General features: G+C 39.2%; 1 long non-coding RNA gene across 1 annotated transcript; it reads right to left on the bottom strand.

Annotated features, from left to right (window-relative positions):
- Nucleotides 1-3,310: 3,310 nt before the first annotated feature.
- Nucleotides 3,311-7,169, bottom strand: LOC140685261 (uncharacterized). The gene is made up of 2 exons (XR_012058600.1): nucleotides 5,080-7,169; nucleotides 3,311-3,641 (listed from the first exon to the last, which is right to left on the bottom strand). It is a non-coding gene; the product is annotated as an uncharacterized lncRNA (long non-coding RNA).
- Nucleotides 7,170-7,556: the final 387 nt, after the last annotated feature.

Raw genomic sequence — 7,556 nt, 5'->3', positions numbered from 1 at the left:
GACCAGCACTGGTGGTAACATCTCTGCTGAGCATCAAGAGGTTTAATGTCAGCAGGAGCTTTGCAGCAGCCATGGGAGGATATTGTCAAAATGCTCCACACCAGCTGCTCTGCTTTCCAGCCAGCAGCAAATTAATGTTTAAACCATGTTTCAGTTTAATCAAATGGACAGCCCTCCTGCAATGTATTGCTTTCTGCAAAGAGCTGAGTGACCATTATGTTTTATGTTAACTTTTAAAACATTATGGATGCATTATACAGTTCAAGTCCAGTAAATAAGGATTTCCACACAAATTTATCTGAGTGAGACAATTAAAAGGTGGAAATTCTTTCAGTGTGACAAACAGGAAAAGAAGAAACATTAATGCATTGGGACTGACATTTTCAGAAGTCCAGAACAAGTGGGATGCCCAAGGCTGGGAGCCAGGCACTAACATTTGTATGAGTTGCTGAAAATCCCAAGCTCTTTTTCTCTCAAACCACTGGGGATCAGTGATCCCCACTTTCCAGGTAATTTCCTCTAACAAAGTGAGGTTTTACCACTTTGGGTAAAATGAGAGCAATAACAAAAAAGAGCTTTATAGGAATGGGCATCCATCCTTGTTGGCAGTCTGGCTTTTAGGGGACTGATGGACATGGCACAGACCCCAGTTCAGTGACACAGCCTTGGGTTTTCAGACAGGGACATGTGATGTGTGATTTTGCTTGAGATGTGCTTCCAACAAATTTTGGACAGAATCTCTCTATCTTGCCTCTACCCTTTGTAAGGCCAAATTCACAGTGGCACAGTAGAAAATCAGTTTGACCCTGTCACATCTTTTTGTGGTCTCCTCCTTTGTATCCAGGCCAGTCGTGCTCCCAAGGCCTGAGTTCATGAACGTTTCAGGGCACAGACACACACACAGCCCCCGTGAAAGGCTGCAGGAGTTCCAGAGCGCTGAAAAACTCTTCAATACGTGGATTGTGATCAGAATCAATCACTGGGCTATTCATCTGATGCTACTCAAAGGCCTCATAAAGTATGAGAGTAACTTTCATTTCAGGATTTTAATCAAGGTATTTATTGCAAACTGTGCTGTATCTTCTGGTTTTAAAACTTTTTAAAGGGATGGAGTGGGGCTAGAAACCAATCTAGGCCCCAGAATGGAAAAAGGTGCACTGATAATGAAAGTGTAGTCTAAAAATCCCAGAAATTCATGTATAAGAAATTTTAATTTGATTAGGTGCTTCAAATATAAGATTTCATCCTAAAAAAAAGCAAATAGCCAATAGAAGAGGTGATCTAAGGTATTTAAAGCTAGAGGCTATGATTTTTCAAATGAAGCCATAATCAGTGAGAGGCAAATTCCTTCAGGTTTTTTTTTTTTTTCATTTTAATCTGATCCAGACCAAAAAAAAATCTTAAGTGTCATTTTTAATAGTACATTTTATTATCACTTACAGAAGATGTCTACTATTTGAATTATATTTAGTAAAATAATCCCTTGTTCCTTACTGTTCCCATTGAAAGAAAAATTTGGTTTGTATTGTTTTCCACTTGAAATTGGTCTCAAATTAAGATTACACACAGACTGGTGTGTGGTTCAAAAGTGGTCAGAATTCTGGTTTGTATTAAAAAGCAGGAACCACTGCAGAAAATAAAATTCTGTTTTCAGAATGGAAACCTTTGTGTGTCTAGAAAGACTAATCAGACAAAAGAGAGTGAGCAGGTCTAATTCCAAGTAGAAGTATGACTATTTGAGCTTTTCATGGTAGGAAAAATAAAAGTCACTACAATTTGCCCAGAGTTAAAATAAGAGTGATTTCATGCCAAAATATGACCCAAGGCCCTGCTCATCTTGACTGTCCTTTGTGAAAAAAAATTGACATTTCTATAATGTTTTGGAGAAAAATAGTGTAACTGCTGGCACAATTTATCAACAGAGAACAGGCTGTACCCTACTTCCCCTTCAGCTGTTGATCAGCCAGTCTGCAATAAAAACACCCCCTCCAAAATACTGGGAGAGGTCCCTGCCTCCACACAGGCACAGTGTGCATCCCACACTGCTGAATTTCTAACCCAGGTTCTTAAATCCAGGTGCCAAAATCAAACACCTCATCCAACACCTGACTCCAGGCCTAAGGAAAAGTTTTAACCTAAAGGTAAAGGACAGACAACAAATCCAACCACATCAGTCCTACTCAGCTCAGGTCCAAGATTTGAAATGGGAAAACAACATGATAGATTCCATACACTACCCATTAGTCTCTTAAAATCCCAATACTTTTATTTCCCCCCAGCAGTAATCAGAACAGCACTGTAGCCCAGAGTTTGGGGAAGATGCAGATGTTGTAATAAAACAACCCAAAGTGAGAGAAGCAGAAACATCAAGGGAAGAGACATCAAGAAGGGCTGTGCATCACTCCATCCAATTTTCACTGTAAAAATGTAAACTTAGGTCTCAAGTGTCTTATTAGGCAAGCTCAGCAAATAGGAAGCTTGAGCAAATGAGTTTCACTTTTGCAGGCTGAGATTGTTTTGGCATCTGGAAATATGCTTTGGATGATTGGAACATGGCTGGGAATTTGAATACTTTTCTGCCCACCCCAGTCTTGTAATAACCTCCTTGAGAGATGTCTTCAGACTGTTGCATTTATATTACTGGCCTCAGATCATTTACATCTAATCTTCCAGTGCTGTTAACAAAAGCTGGGCTAGCATGGGCAAATGTAAATAACTTTTTTTTTTTAATGTGAAATCCCCGTTTAACTACATAACAGACTTCAAAGCAGGTTTAACATAAGCAATGTCTGCCACGCTGGTTATTAAACTGCTTTCTGTAAGAGTTATAGCTTTAATTTATTCATCAGTTTTGGCCGAAGCAAAGCCCTGTTTCCCTCCTTCATGCACTGGAATAGTTTTTGAAAGAAACTATTTCAAAGTAAGCCAGCAGAAAGAGGAGCTGGTAGAAGAAAGTGTCAGTGGATGTCCTTGTGCCTCACCTGGCTCTCGTGATCTCAGAGGGGCTGGCCCAGGTGTCCTGTTCCATCCCTGGCAAAGGAGGTTTCCTGCACACTGTTCACCCAGCACCATCACATCCTGCCTGTCACTGGGTTCTCTGGAAAAGTCATCTGGGTGCAGGAATCCCAGGGTGGGATCCTTTGCACAGCTCCCAAACCACATTGTGGGGCTGCACAAGATCCACAGGGCACCAGAACAAGAGACTCGCTTGGGCATCTTCCAAAGACTGACTCCCTGAGACAGCCACAGACACAGAATGAGCAGTGGGGAGGGAAGTGAGGGAAAGAAAAAGAAGAAAAACACGCTCCCGTTGTTTCAATCTTTATTATATTCTTTTGATAAGTGCTCCTTGCCCTCCAGAAATTGGATTTGCCACTACATAAAGTGGAAAGAAAAGCAAGAGAATTATATGAAATTCACTAGACATTTTTTTTCAATAAAAGAACAAAATGGCAAATCCAAAACAATTCATGTTCATATTTCTCAAATTGAAAATTTCAATAACTTTGTATTTTTTAATATTCAATTATACATCATCTCATGGGAAATCAAAATAAAATGCAAAATTGTTTCTTGCTGTCCACAGGAAACATATCCACCAACTTCAAAATATTTTTCAGGCTTTTCCTTCACAGAAAAATCTGGAATTTGGAGGGAAAACAAGATTTAAAAGTATCTAATGCTTATTTTGAACAGATAATTTCAGAAGAAAATCCACTGGATGATACATTCCTGGTGCTCACTGCAAAGCTTCCCTGCCCTTTGGAAAGTGGTGGTTTATTGTAACGTGTAGGTTTCCATGGCAAACATCTTATTTCAATATAAACAGGGTAGGCTAAAAATGTATCTCCTAGCAGCAGTTAATGCCCAAAGGCTGCGGAGATCACCTTCCTCGTTTCAAACTAGTCACAGCTATTTATTATAAACAGATGTTAGAATGGATGCAGAATTGTAAACTCCTTAAATGAGTATCTCATCTACATTCAGCAGGGCACAAAAGCTGAGAAATTCACTGCATTATGCAAATATGCAATTTTTTCCAAATGTATTCCACCTTCTTCTGAATAATTCCCATGAATGTTTACTTAATGTGGCAAACTGCATGAGCAGAAGCAACTTAATTATATTATTTTGTACAAATCTCCACCTTGTTAGTGCCTGCATCTGCCTTGCTGTTGTAATATTGGTGCAGGGTAACTGAGCAATAATAAAAAATGTGGGGTGCTCCACAGGAAGTGGACAGTGAGGATGAAGCAAGAACTTTCCTGTTTAACACAGATTATTTTGGAGGATTGAAAGGGAGGAAAAAGTCTCAGAGGGTCAAAAGTGGCATTCATGCAGTGCCTTGTCCTTCACTTATTTTGGAAAATGCACACAAAGAATTAAATGATTAATTTAGCTTCATGTGACTAAAAAAAAAAAAACCAAAATTACAGTTCTCTTTTCCTGTTCTTGTGTATGGGGCAACCACAGTTTGCAAAAGCCAACACAGCAAATTGGTTATGGAACAATTATTAAAATACAGACCTTCCCATTATTAGGTCAGCATCACATCAACTGAGCTATGTCACATCCCACAGGTAACAACATTGCAATTATTTCTGTTTGGAAAATACCAAAGAAATAAGGATCTGCTCAGTTTAGGGCAACCGACTTAATTTCTCTCAGAGATTTTCACTTACAGCTTTAAAAATCCCAGAAAACACTCTAAATTTGCACTTTAGCACACACACACACAAAAAACCCAAACAAAAAACCAAAAAAAACCTCCACAGCAGGCAGAGTGATTACATGCAGATTAAAAAAAAAACCCAACAAACTACAACAACAAAAATAAAAAGTCCACAAAAAGCCAACTAAAAACACAACCAACAAAAAGGAGCTTCCACAACTCTCCTAGAGATAAACAGCAACCAAGTCCTTTTAGCTTCATGGATGAATGGCTAAATTGGTTTGGGAAGTCAGCAGTTCAAGAATTAATTGAGGATAGTTTCCAGTTTACTGTTCAAAACTTGCCTGCCTTTTTAATCATCACAGCCCTCACAGACTTGTTTTTCTCTTGCCACTTTCTTCACCAACCTGGAAAGTCTTGCTCGTTGATAAAAAGCCACATTCTGCTTCTCTCCAGCTGAAATACTGGCATTTCTGAGCAGAGCAGCACCATCCTGGGGAACTGAACAAGAGACAGATGAGACAGCACAAACTAAAAAGGTGATTTTTGCTCCACTTCTAGTTCTGGGGAATCTGTTCATTGCTGGAAACAATGGACGCCAGTGGTGGAAAAGGACCAAGAAATCAAGCAGAATATTTAATGAAGGAGCCATTTTCAAGCAAAAAAAAAAAAATATCCCAGCAATCAAGACTGCAGGATGAAAATGAGATAATGAAGGAAACAGTTGGAGAGATGAGACAGACAAGTAGCCTGAGAAAAGGCTCCCAATGAGATGTATTATTTTGTTAGTGCATTTCATCATCAAAGAGACAAGAAAAGTGAAATTAGGCTCATAATCATCATTGGCCTTTACACACAGTAAGATTTAGTGGGCATGTAAATGCATAGTTGATTACTTTTATTTTTTAATCTGCTATAACTACTGTCAACATTTCAGCTTGTTTGTGCTCCTGTCTGACAGCAGTACCTAGAGCTGGTCAAACGCTGCCAAACTCTGTTTACAGAACGAGTTCATGAATTCTGAGCAGCTGTTTGGTTCAGCCTGTTTGTGCCCTGCGTTGTTAATGAATATTCAAGAAAACATGTTTTGTTTGCACAAATGGTTGGGGAGTGGCATTTTCCGTATGAATATATTCTCATGCAAACTGATATTCCTGGGGGAGCAGAGTGTTTACTAATTCACCACTAACTCCTTGTTTAAAAAGTTTGGGGCATTTAGTCAGAAATCAGGAACACTGGCCTGACTCAATTAACCAGCTGCATGCCACCACACACAAGCAGCAAACAGTAAAAAGGGAACAAAACTCAGCTATGGCATGTATAGATTTGAGCAAAATGCTTATGGGGAAAAAAAAAAATCAAAGCCTTTTGTGAGCAGAATAAGAGTAAACAGTGACTACTAGTCCAAATGGATGAACAGCCTGGTACTCATGATGCATCTCAATTTGAAGTAAGGTAACCATTGTTGTTAACATATTTAAGAAAGGAAAAAAACCAAAACCAAGCTAGGCTAGCAGATGTTCTCCTTAAAACTCCTGTCTTAAACTAATCTATTTTTGGGTTACATATGGCACAGGAATCTCTTTTTTCTTTAATGTTTCTTCCAGCAGAAAAAGCAGATAAATGATGTATCAATGAATCTCGCTTAAGGATGAGTCAGCTGGAACAGACGTGGGCATGACTGCCAAGCAGGGAGCAGACAGGGAGTGGGATTGGGACGTGCTGCCTGGCCTGGGCTGTGTTTACCAAGTCACAAACACCTTCTGGCTGCTCTGAGCTAAAACACCCAGCAGGATGAACATATTGGGAGTTCAGTTTGGGGAGGATCTCGTGGAGCTTTAGACAAGAACCTCAGGAGTTTGAAAACAGAGGTTATGAAGTGCTGAACGTGTAGAATTCCTCCAGGAGCTTTTTCTGTGTGGGAACCTGGACTTGGGAAAGAGAGAGACAAAACACACTGGGGCTATTAATTATGTAGATGCATTGATCATTAGCAAATGAATCAACAGTATTTTTCTATATACACAGAGGAAGTGGCACAGCAATGTAAGTCAAATATCAAAGAGCAGTAACACACAGACCTGACACTGGCTGGGGGCCCCTTCCTGTAGGTAAAACCTGCAGGTTTTGTTTCCTATGATTTCAGGAAACACTCCCAAAACTGACTTTAGCATGTTAATCTGTTGCTAAGAAACAAATGAGTGCACATAGTCATGTCCACTCTTCTCCTTGCTGTTCTCCACAGTGTACAAAGTTTCTGGAGATTTTGGGTAATGAAAGAAAGGAGCAGAACCCACATTAAAAAATTTTTAGAACAGCACCGATTTATCATCACATTAACATTATTATTTCAGTGTTGCTCAACTTGTAATGATTTTGAAAATTACTGCTTTTAAGATACTAATCAGGTTGTTAGGGAAGTAGAATTAACTACACAGAACATATCTGGTACAGTAATGTAAAGCCTTTCTTGCCACACAAAGCCCTTTTCTATTTCTCTTCCTTTATGCCAGCAGCTCTACATTGTGATATCCTCCTGGCCAGAGGGAAACTTCGAAGAACATTACACAGCTCTGCAGAAAACCCTCCTGCTGGCACATATCTGACTTGTAATACACCCAGCTAAAAATTATCTGACAGAAGTTAATTAATATTCTAGCTTCTGCAATTAGATAATGTTATTCACACCTAGGGACTCGAAAGCACATACATATTGAGCAGAAATTAATATTTATGCTTATAAGCATAATTATTCTGAAACATGAAAAAAAGATAAGAAGATATTATTTGATTATTGACCTAACAAGACCCAACTCAAAAGCTAACTACTTCACATATTTCAGGGCATGGACTTAATTTGTGAGGAGGATGGGATTTACCATCT

Source organism: Taeniopygia guttata, chromosome 18 (genome assembly GCF_048771995.1).
Source record: "Taeniopygia guttata chromosome 18, bTaeGut7.mat, whole genome shotgun sequence".
Classification (NCBI taxonomy): domain Eukaryota; kingdom Metazoa; phylum Chordata; class Aves; order Passeriformes; family Estrildidae; genus Taeniopygia; species Taeniopygia guttata.
Note: the sequence above shows the minus strand (reverse complement) of the source record. Positions and strands in the feature narration are given on the sequence as shown.